Source organism: Athene noctua, chromosome Z (genome assembly GCF_965140245.1).
Source record: "Athene noctua chromosome Z, bAthNoc1.hap1.1, whole genome shotgun sequence".
NCBI lineage: Eukaryota > Metazoa > Chordata > Aves > Strigiformes > Strigidae > Athene > Athene noctua.
This window is the reverse complement of record NC_134077.1, coordinates 28,070,347-28,083,219: the sequence shown is the minus strand read 5'-3', so window position 1 is coordinate 28,083,219 and position 12,873 is coordinate 28,070,347.

The window sequence follows — 12,873 nt, the reverse complement described above, 5'->3', positions numbered from 1 at the left end:
GAAATAATTCTGATCTTTCTTTTTTGCAGGGCTGGGACTGGAGGCTGATCCGTGACACCAAATCCTAAGTGTGCTTTGGTGGTTTCTGAGGTGATACTGGAAAGGCATTAGGAGAACACTGTCAGGATGCACTTCTGAGGAAGATGGAGATGGTGCTATGAAGTTTATGAGAAGACAAGTCCCAGCTGATAGCAAGGTGAGGAGAAATGTTAGGAAGCCACAGGGCTTAGAAGGCAGAGAAGCCTGTATCACTAGTTTATTCAGGGGATAGTTTCTGATATTAGAGTCTAGCTGCAGGAATGCTAAAATTGTACTAGAAAGCCAGACTGGGGAACTTGAGCCATGTATAATCAATCTACAGCATCAAATTATCAAATCTCTATGAGGGACAGAGACACATGTCACAAAAAAGGAGGATCAAAAATTCTTTATGTCTGCTACAGGAGTAACAGAAGCAGACTCCCCCCTCAAAAAAAAAAAAAAAAACAACAACAAAACACAGAAACAAAAACAAACAAACAAAAAACAAACTACAAAAAAAACCCCAACAACCAAAACCCACACAAAAAAAAAAAAAAACAACCAAAAAAAAAGAGAGAGAAGTGACCAAAGCCTAAGGCAAATTCAATCTGAGAAGGTTTGGGTGCATCCAACATACATTATTAGTTTGTTCTGAAAACAGAAAGAATAATGTCTGTAAAGTACAAAATGGACTGCTAGCCACAGTCTTCATTCTGAAATTAGCAAATCTAGCTGCAAGGCAAGAAGAGAGGGAAGCCTAGCAGGCATATAAACCAAAACGAATACCAAGGAAAAAGCAAGTACATTCTGGGAAAGTGTTCAAAGCTTCAGGCTATGAGCTCAATGTTGGCACTGGGGAAGAGTTCGGTTTTGTAATGCTAGCCACTCAGAAGAAGGGTGGCCTGGGGATTCTTCCCACCCCACCGCCTGGCAAGCCTTTGGGATGATCTGCTGTGGTGACTGGACCTCATGCAGTGAACTGGTCTGACAGGTTTTAGAAAATCTCATTTTTGGACTTAGCATGGAGAAGGAGAAGCCGTTTGATAACAAACCGAATAAGCCACCTGTCCTTCTCTTATGACTTGTCTACATCACATACCAGTATTATTTCTTAAATTGTCAGCTAGTGACTTCTGGGAAATTGTATAATCCACTCAATTACTTGGAGAGAAAAATATCTGGTGTCTTTTTAATGAACTTTAGTCCTTAAGGCACTTTTTCCACAGCTGTCCCAAATTGGTTTAATTTATATCTTAAAGGACCTCTTTGGTTCCTTGTACTTTGGTATCATACTCAGCGTCACATCCATCTTTAAATACCATCATGCCACTAGATCTCCCTCTTTTTCAAGGATTTATTGCTAGCACCACATGCCACTCTTGGCCTCACACCTGGTTCTGGAGGTACCAAGTGCACTCATCATGTATTACCTTACGGTTTGGGGAAAGGAAGGGATCACATCCTGTCTCAACAACATCACTGTAATGCCTAGATCTAGAGGAGTACATGGTAAAATGGAGAAAATGGACGGAGGCCTTTTCAGAGGAGGCATCAGTACTGTGACAAAAGAAGGAGCTCTTGCATAAGAACTATAACAGTCAACAATTGGATATATGCACACATTTTCAGTTCCTGCCCCTAACATTGTGACTGAGTCTTATTTTTCTTCCCTGGGGTCACTCCTGATGGGAATGAACCCTACATTCACAACTGCAATTTTGACCAGAACTTAAAACCTGGATCCCACAAGATCCATGTTCTACCCCCTGAAGCTGACCCTGAGGAAAAGATAAATCTCAAAGCCCAAGTAGATATCCAAAATAACTTTACCAGGATTATCATGGGCTCAATTAAATAAAGGAATATTAAAATAAGTTTTGTTCTGGGGACCTCGTGGGAAGCTATTGGAAACTTTTCAAGCAAGCTCTGTTTTTATTACCAGACCCACACTCATTTTATGGACGTTACAAATGATGTCCAGGATGAACAGTCTATGCTTTGTAGTATTTCCTCTTCTGAAGCGTCAAACCCTCTTGGTTTTCATTACCCTTTTCAAACACCCTCTCAATCCATCTACTCATTTAACATTCCCTCAGTCCCTCTTTGCACGACTTCTTCCATCACCATGTGTTTAAAATGGTCTCTGTGCCAATCAAATGTGAACCCTGAGGTGTTTATTTCTGTAATATAACAAAGCATTTTCTTTCCCTTTCAGATGGCTACTGTTCCGTACTCTACTCCAGCTGATGGCATCTTGGAGGTTATAAACAGACAATACACAGCAAAAGCTTTTTTCTCTCTGTGATTGATACACAAAGATTAATCTCAGCATAGAGGGTACATGGCTTCATATCTCAGCAACATCTTGAGTTTATAGCTACCTTGAGCCTCTATAGGGTATTTTTCCATCAATCAAGACATTTCAATATGCAGAGGAATGAGTAACGAGGACAGTGAAAGTATAAAAACACAGAATGATTTTGGCATGAATAATGGAAGACAAGGAAGTCATTCCAGGATTGGCAAAAAGTGACACCAGCAGTGGCCTTCTACTGCAGCAAATTTTTGGACATCACTGTGTAGAGTAACTTCACTCATATTTTACTGACTCCCACTGTTTTATCTGCATCTTGATCAAACTGGACATAACATATTTCAAAGTAAAGGTGACCCACAATGTGTAGTTGGGACACCCTTGTTTTGCATAATAGTGTATTCAGCAAACATTTCTCCAAACATTGCACAGGCAGAGGCTGAGACATCTCACCTATACTGAACAAAGAGTATTACTTTTCTTGTCTTCATTTAGACATATGTATCCCATTTACTCCATCAGATTAATTTCTGCTCTATACTGATATAGAAGAACTATGGATTCCGTAAAGAATGAATAAGCACTGGTCAAAAATAATCACTTTTGTCCACCACCTTTTTCTCTCTGTTCACTTTAGTGTGTTGCTAACACAAGGGTTAAGCCCTGAAAACTTGTTTAGGCTGACAGCTTGTTATGAACTCTTCAAAGGCACCATTTGCTCTGTGTTTGTGTGAGGAGGTCTTTGGGATTCACAAAACTCATAGGGGGAGCTGAAGAATCATGACAACATGATTTATGAGCCATGATCTGAAAAACTTTTTTTTTTTCTTCTTTTTTTCCTGGTTTCTTTACTGGCATCACACAATGTGGACTAGCCACTACATGGTTTTTTTTTCAACTCCCAGAATGGCTGACTTTGCAAAACATTCATAACCCCAAGTGCAACCTTTAACCCTTCTGCCAAATTTATCTCTATTCTCCTTTATCTTTATTCCTCTTTTCATATTTTTGTTGTTAGGGCTGTGAGTATTTTCTTTCTTAAAGTTGGATACAAACAGGAGTACATTAGAACCCAACCCTTTACAATAATCTTTCCAATATCATTTCAAAAGACATGGAAATCTCAAATGTTGAACCTTAACACCTTGTCTCCCTTTGGATGTGGGAAGCATAAAGTGCAAAGCACAGACCTTACATCAACTGAGTTCTTTCCACAACTCTCTGAATTATAATCCCTGGCCAATGCTGTCATAAGAAACAGAGTGGGTGCATCCTAGTCAGGAAGCAATAATAGACAGCAGTTTAATTAATATGGCATTATATGGGTGTACAGTATTTAACCACTGCTTCTCTGGGACAGAAAGATGATGTCAAGTGGGAAAGGCAACGTAGAGCACAGTGGAAAATACACCTTCCAAAGAAAGATCTGCCCACATCTTACCCCTTCCATTATCCCTTCTGGAGCTATGCCTCCTGAAACATGTCACTTTTTTTCCCCTTGGCAGTTAAGTTTCTCTTTAAATTTGTTTGAATGGTAATGCACTCCAAGTTACAGTGGTTTACTCCATTCTCAGTTTCTTTACTTCTCTCTGTTCACATTCTGTACATTATGGGATCCATCCTAATGCTAGAGAATCTTCTCAGACAACGAGTAGTTTTTCAAAATAATATTTGGGGAGATAACGCAAACAAACTTGTTGGACCAAATACAGGACTCTGTCTCTGAATAGAACAACTGCATGTATTCACTTTGATAGGTTTTATTTCTCAAACTGGGAATATTTTCAAAATTTAGTTAACACTATTGTATTTTTAAAGAAAGCAAGAGAGCCAAATCCCTGCCAGCATGCCATTTTTGTTACACTACTTAGTCATTCTTCCCTTCATTCATGTAATAGATATTTCAGTTGCATAAACATATTTTATTGTATCATAAAATAACAATCTGGGATCGCTTCAAATATCTTAATGGTTCCTTGTTTTGGGTAGAATGTAGCAGAAATAATGGCTCTTGGAGTGCATCCCAAGAATTATCTCAGTACTCCCCAAATTCACTGTGTCATGCATAAACAAAGTGGTGTGATCATAATAGGCAAGAACTAGAGACTTCACCATGGGGAATGGTGACTTTATTTTAACATTATGACTGTCCTGAAACTACAACCAAGCTGACTGTTGTCCAACGACTGTGTTTATTGTTATTGCCATCTCTGTTGCCATGCTGTATCCCTTATTACCCTCTGTATCCCTTAGCCCTACAGAGGGTCAGATAGGTTCCCCACTAACCCAGCACCTCACGGCTCAATGGACCAGTTGCTCCACAGCACAGAGGAGATAGGGACAAGCTAAAAGGTCATCTAAGAGACATTTCCCACTTGCATAGTCATCAGCTTTCCTTCCCTGAACTCTCACTAGAGCACTGCTTATATATCCAGTACTGAAAAACAACTCAAAATCTTTATTCTAGAATCATAGAATGGTTTGTGTTGGGAGGGACCTTAAAGGTCATCTAGTTACAAACTCCCTGCCACGGGCAGGGACACCCTCCACTTGATCAGGTTGCTCCAAGTCCTGTCCCACTTGGCTTTGAACACTTCCAGGGAGGTGGTAGCCACAGCTTCTCTGGGCAACCTGTGCCAGTGTCTCACTCAGTAAAGAATTTCTTCTTTATATCTAATCTAAATCTACTCTGTTTCAGTTTAAAAGTGTTACCCCTCATCCTGTCACTATACTCCCTGATAAAGAGTCCCTCCCCATCTTTCCTGTAGGTCCCTTTAAGTACTGGGAGGCTGCTATAAGGTCTCCCCGGAGCCTTCTCTTCTCCAGGATGAACAACCCCAACTCTCTAAGACTGTCCTCATAGGGGAGGTGCTCCAGCCTCCTGATCATCTTTGTGGCCTCCTCTGGACCCACTTAAGCAGCTCCATGTCCTTCTTATACTGGGGGTCCAAGAGCTGAACACAGCACTGCAGATGGAGTAGTATCTCATGAGAGTGGAGTAGAGGGGGAGAATCCCCTCCCTCGACCTGCTGGCGACACTTCTCTTGATGCAGCCCAGGATGCAGCTGGCTTTCAGGACTGTGAGCACACACTGCTGGCTCATAGTCAGTTTTCCATCCACTACTACTACTCCCAAGTTCTTCTCTGTAGTGCTGCTCTCAAACTACTCTGCCCAGCCTGTGTTTGTGCTTGGGATCATCTAAGTATCTATGTACCCGTTGTGAAATAATGATACTCACCAGCAGTCCAAAGCGACCAGCAGGACTCAGGAACCAAAACAAGCCTATTGCCTTATCTACCATCAAACCTGCCACAGAAAAAGTATCTAATCACACACAAATGCCCCACATGCAGAAAACTGAGGGTACCCAGTGTGGTTGGTAGAGTGGTTTGCCACACCAACACTTACCATTGTCATGGCTCTTTTGCCAAAGAAAGAGGCTTTCCTGAAATTATCAGAAAGGGCAAGAGGTGGTGAGAACTGAGTGACAAATTTGGAACTGGAAAAAAAGTATGGGATGAAGGCATTGTGAAGTATGAGTTTTATAGGTAAAAGGAAGGTGCCCATGTAACTCTAATCGAGGAATGTCATAGATATCACCAGCTGAGACAGTGTAAATTTATGAGAACCTCTTTTTAGAGGTTTAACATTGTGCTCCTAAGTATATAAGTATATATCCATTACTATTTTTCTGCTGGCCAATCCTGAGACAGATCTCAGGATGTCTTAACAAAATGCAACATTTTTTGCACACACTTGATTATTTCAAAGAAAAACATTGAATGTGAACATACACAGGTGGTTACAAGCATAGAAAGATTCTCTTATTCTGTATTGCAAATACTGTCAGCAGAGAACTTTTCTTCGCAATTGCAAAAGAGGCAGACAAGCAGCAAGTCGACATTTGGAATTTTTAAGTTAAAAACAAGAATTCCAGGAATGGTCCAAACAATCAGAGAACTGGAATAATATGCTTCCAACAGGGAAAAAAAAGAAAGAACATTCTGAACATCTGCTCACTTATTTACATTACATGTTTCAATATGTGTATAAAGATTGTTGCCTCAAAACCAAAAGAGAAACTAGTAAAGTTCTAATGTTATACCTTTTATGCTAAAAACTTCATGCAAATACACTCCTTTCTGGTTAACCTTTCTTATTCTTCCAGAGCCTCTCAGAACTGAGATGGCATGCTCAGGGTTGAATCCTTAGCTTTACTTTTGCCAGCTGTAAACAAAAGTTCATAGGTAAAGCTGTTAGCACACCTACTGAGGCAAATCTTGCTGCATAGCATAGCAGGGTAGAATATATGTGTATCTTCATCAGCAAACGGGAAACTAATTTTAATGAAAAAAAATGAAAATGACACTTTGTGTTAATATGAAGTAAAACACTTCAGAAGTATTGGACTGTATAGTTTCAAAATTATTTTAATTTTGAAGTGTTTTAAATTGTTCACATTTTAATTTTATAGTCATTTTCTTTGTATTAACTTTTTTAATATCAGTTGTGAAGCAGTGAACAATGAAATACCTGAATATAATTTCCTAACATTTGTATTTAATTTACTGAATAAAACTTAGTAGACACCAACAAATGCCTACAGTAATTCTAATAACAAAAGTAATTATGAACAGAAATATAATACAATGATAACTTAAAAATATATACTGGAAAAATAAGGAATAAAAACATATCTGTAAAGCTCTAAATTCAAAGTGAAGCATTTAAAGTTTGGCAAAAACACTCCAGCTAAAGTGAAAATAAAAATATGTAGAAATGCTGGAAATTTTCACCAGTTGCGTTTGTTGTTGCAGCCAGCTATATGCTTTCTCTATATACAGGCAATAATGTCACCACATGACTCTTGGGATGTTAAGAAATCTTCAACTCTGTCATATCAAGGAGGGTGCAATTTCATTTTACATGTCTCTAGTGGCAACACTGGTTTTAAAGTTTCCCATCCTCCTTCAGTCATCATTATTCATTCATGCCCTTGTGCAGCTGTTCTCTCCCTCCTGTGATGAGCCAATGTTACGGTCTGTGAGAGCAATGGGAAATAATATGAAACCCTCCACCCCCTTAAAGAGGAAATACAGAGAGAGGAAGACGGGAAGCAGTGATGAAGTGTTGATTGTGCTCTTTCCACTCCCTTTTAATTAATTCTTTGTCTCTCTAAAATTCATGTAAATATTGTCAATGCCTGTACAGTATCACTCTCTGAGTGGCCATATGGCACAGTACTCTTCCCTCTTAAAATCTAGACATCTGGCAAGCCAGAACAAACTCCAGGTTAGTGTAACAAAAATGGATTTTTATGAAGAATATTAAGATAAAGCCAAATGAATGTAAGTGATAGGACTTTGACTCCTAAACTTTGTGTTTAGGCTCTGTGGAATTAACGAATTGATGACCTGCATGGGGGTTACGCCCACTTCTAGGCAGCATTGGCTTAAGAAGACGTTTGTTATAATAACATTAAAACAAAGAAGGAATTCTCAGAGAAGCAAATGGGAAAGGAACCAAATTGCCTTTCTCTCATCCACAACAATATTGCTATTTCTCCTGGCCCCTGAAAAGACAAGAGAAAACGCTATTCTCCACCTTTGAGGTCTCTGGCTGCAAAGCACTATAGAAATTCTACATAAATTATCATTGATTCTTAACTTATTGTATGCTGTTATAGAACCTACAATGAGTACTTCATGTCAATGATGCTTATATAGTCCTAAGATTTCTACAGCAAAGGTAATAAGTTTAAAGAATATTTTTGCAGAATCTTATTCAACTGAAGAAACGTGGTGTAATATATGGGTGTTTACTTTTCAGCTGAAATCACTGTAAGATAAAAGACTTTATCCTAATGCAGATATAACAGAGAATGGAAAATGTAAACCATCTGTCTGTGAAAAAATGTAAAGGATTTTTGGAATGGTTGGGGAGACTTCTGCACAATGTACAGGCCAAAGCAAGCTTTGTTTTTGATCATGAGACAGGATATGCTGAAACAGCTATAGACTCTTTGCCAGCACATGGGAGGAAAAACACATCAGTTGGTGGAGAGACACAATTCTGACTTTACCATGTGTTTGGAAACACTTGGTCTCAGACCTATTCGCTTTTGTGTTTTACCACTTCAGCATTTATCATCTCAGGCTCTTTAAGAGAGCTTTACTGTGGTCTTAGATATATTTAAATAAACCAGCACCATGCCAAAACTTCTCAGAAACAACATATACTGCCATATGAGTGTCAGAAGAAAGTCCACCATTGGGGTCTCTATATATCAGTTTGCTGTTGCTTAAAATGGATGACATAAGGTTCAGAAAAACACCTAAAAATTGCTCCAATAAAATGGATTATTAATTCAGTTGTAACACCAGGAAAGGCAAGGTTTCAGTGATCCTACAGTTAATTCATCTGGGTTTGATAGGTGAGAGTAAGACTGTGGTCAGAGGCAGAAGGAGGTTTTGCAGATGGGAAATCATGGGAATAGAGAGTCTTGGGAAGAAAGCTTAGTTCAAGATTCATGTTCTATTATTGTTCGGTAACAAATAAATGTTCTGTTATTATTCAGTAACAAATAAAGCCAAACCCCTCAAAACACAGCCAAACTATACAGTTACAGGGCCCACTGTATTTCATAGGTCAGCAACTCTTTTCTATGCTCCAGGGTCATGGAAAAGCAGAGATGCTGTTTGAGGGCATATTGACATGCTCCAGGTCCTATAAAAAACTGAGGAGCAGCACAAGGTTGCTGTCTTGAATTACCCTTTCACATTTTCTGTATTGCACCTGTTTCTGTATCTCTCCTCAGGAGTCTCTTTTCACTTCCACTTTTTCTTGTGGCTTATCTGCCTTACCCTTGCACTTTTTAATGGATTGCTAAAGCTGGATTCTCCTGAGACCAGACACAATCAGGCAGCACAGATCCTTAGACTGATGAGCAATCTGGCAAGCTGTCATACATGAATGTGAAAACCTAGGAGGAGACCTTATAAAGGTCATGTGTTATGGTAAAAGCTATCCAGTTCTGACATGACATGTCAGAGCAAGTAGGTGGCTGTCCCTCTCCAGTCAGGTAAGTCAGAGCAATAACGAGTAGAGGAAATAACTTCTAAAGGCTACTAAAATGGCACGATGGACATGGATGGTCCATCCATTTGCCAAACAGAAAACATTTGGTACAAAAGGAAAGAGAAGGGCAGAAAATAGGGCTTTTGAGTGTTAAAAAAGCAATCAGAATTTTTCACCTGCACAGAGCAGTAGATTTTGCTGTAGTCTTTTTCAGAGAATGAATTATCTTAGTTGAAATAGATACTTAATTTTCTCCACAATAGATAGATAGATAGATAGATAGATAGATAGATAGATAGATAGATAGATGATAGATAGATGATTGACAGATATATATTTAATTCTCCATAATTTTGAACTCCTTTGATGGCAAAGTGCTGTCTATTAAGTGTCTTTGTCATAAACACATGACTGATTCAGAAAAACTTTTGATCTGTAACTGCTGTAACTGCAGTTGTTAAAAAAGTTATTTTGTAAGCTGTAGGATATGCACATATAATTTGGTATCTTTGAAGTTAGTTATTTTTATATCTCCATTACATGATATTGTTCTGAATAGCTTATACTTTTGGATCCAGTTCAAATAGCCACTTTTTTTAAAGCATACAGTCTTGTTTCTTGAGACTCAAAATATAATTGCTCTAGCCACATGAAGAAAGCTCTCCCAATGTGATCAGCATGAAAAAACCTCTTGAGAGTAATCAAATTACATCACTTACAGTGATGTGGATTATATAAAACAGATTTTAATCCTAGCAAGAAATAGTAGAAAGGACTTCAAATAAACCATTTTGTTATATGAAGATCCATAATGATAAAAAAAATTATGGAGGATGGAAGGAAATAAATTCATACAAGAAGAATCGGGATTAGTATTCATATAAGGGTTAAAGCACTCATTTTCTCCTCAGATGAAAGGATAATAACATATGCAATGTGGTAATGATATCACAACTCCCATAAACCAAATCTATTAGAATTTTTTTAAAATGACTTTATATACCAATGTTTATTTATTAGAATACAGTTGGCATGGCCGAGTGATGGAAAGCAATTGAAACTTTCCAAATCTTAAATAGATTCATCTAGTCCTAAATAATAACTCACCTGGAAAGTCAGAGATATTTTAATACAGTTATGTTACTGTATTAAAGAGGGCAAAAACTTCAAGAAATGTATCTTAGAGCTTGAATTTTGTTCTTTATACATATGTAATTAAGAGTAAGGAACTGAAAGCAAACACTGAGCCCATTTACTAATTTACAAATGAACCCTCCAGCTCCGTGGCACAAGAGGGCAGCCTGTTGGCTTTTATGCTAAACTTCATACCCACTGAATTACCCAACTCTAGCAGGTTACTAATTTTTTTATTTATCTGGGTTTCTATAATGCAATCATTACATGCTATCCAAATATCTCAAATAGCTTATGCTATGCCTATCAGTGCTAAATGGCAGATAATCTTAAAAGTATTATAAGCATATCTGTCCAAGGAAGAAACTTTTTTCAGCTTCTCCTTCTTCTCAGTTTTGAACCTGTTGACCGATTTCAGCCTCTTTAGCAAAACTAGACATCTTGAAGATATTTAATTACCCGGATGTTACTTATCTGCAGAGAGAGAAAATAAAACCTGGTGTTCTTACTGGGGGAACAGCTATTCCCTGTTCCCTTTGGCATGGGGTTGCTGGCCATTCATCCCATGTGCATTGGCTGACCCCTCAGCACATGGCACTGCCTGGCTCATTAGCTCATTGCTAATTCTAGCTTGTGTTTCTCCCCTCACCTTAGAAACACGGGGGACAAAACCCCAAAACATAAAGGCAAGTGCTGAACTGGATACCCTGCCAGCACAGGAAGATCTCAAGTTACTGAGATGCAGATCTCATGGGATGCTGGAATGGAAACTAGTTTATTGTAGGAAGAGGTGTTAGGTGACAGAGCATACAGATTTGGAGACAATCAGGCTTCATTAATTCTGCTGTTTGTGGAATAACTTGTCCTCCCTTCTAGTTTACTTACTGTGTTTCAGCAAGTATATGGAACAACTATTCTGATAGCATCTTCTGAACTGGGCAAATATTTAGGAACTGCATTCTAACATAGGTTCTGTTTTACTAGTTGGTATGCATTAGCTGGTGGTGTCATGGGATACTGCTGCTCAAAAGTAATGCTTGGCTAAAGTCGTCCAGATAAGAATGGGTGATCATTTCAGTTCCAGGAAACAACACACATGTCCAGCTGTGTGTAAAGGAGGAAACAAATACATTTACAAATTCCAAATAAGGGAGGTTTCAACTTCAAAAATGTCCCTGTTGCGACACGTAACTGCCTTCCCACCCTTAAAATAGATCAGACAGATAATTTCTCCCTTTTACAGTCATTTGTTTACCTCTATTTAACAGGAAATCTGATGAATATCATGCAGCTGCCTGCATTCCCCTTGCAGCTGGAATAAATTTAGATTTATTCAGATTAATTTAGGACTAGAAATATTAGTACACCTTCACTCTTCTCAAAATCAAATGTACCAAACTGACACTCCAACCAACATATGTTTTGTTTGCCTTCATGACTGCCAAACAGCTTGGCAATGGACCAAATCCCAAGTTAGGGTGTGCTGGTGCTCAGTGAAACCTGAAAAGCACCAGGTTAACAGGAGCTTCAGGGTATGCAGCACCTTCCAGAACCACCTATTTTGGTGTCATGGATGTTGGCATCTTGTCACTGAGTGGCTAACAAGGGTATACTTGACCACATGATACACTCAGGAAGACACATTGAGCCAGGCATTAGTTGTTGGGCTTGCTTTAACACGTAACCCTCATTTCTTTCCTCAGCACCTCTAGTGATCATCTTCTCATGCATTACCCTGCCTTGGTGGATAGACTCTTGAAAGCCTAGTCCTCCAGTCCACTGGAGAGGAAGTTGGGCTGTGAAATCCAGACAGCAGGAAGGCACTCCAATCCTTTTTTCTTGTTCTAAACCTTGTTTGACATTTGGGTTTTTCTGAACTCTGGAATCCCAGTTCACATAAGTAGGTAGACGGAGACCTGCAATTCCTTATATTAAGGTAGAGCCTCTTGTTAGTACATTCATCTACAGCTGTGTAGAAGACAGGCAGGTATTTTTTCTGTGTGAAGAGATAATTTTAATTTTGACTGCTTCTCTGAGGACTTTACTGTTCGGAAACAGAAACTGCTACCTAGAAAAAAGAACAGTAAAAGCAGAGGCTCAAAGCGAGTTTATGACCTAGGCTTATGGCAATAGTAGGTAGGTGTTCAAATGCCTTTTAAACATGGCCTTATGGACCTTCTTGTCTTTGCACACACAGCCAAGTTTTAAACCACTTAGGAATGTTATGATCTGTGGTTTGAGATGGCCTATAGTTTCAAAATGATGCTGAGTTTGTCACTGAAATTATCCTGAAGAGACAGATAGATCTGTTTAGATCATTCCTTGC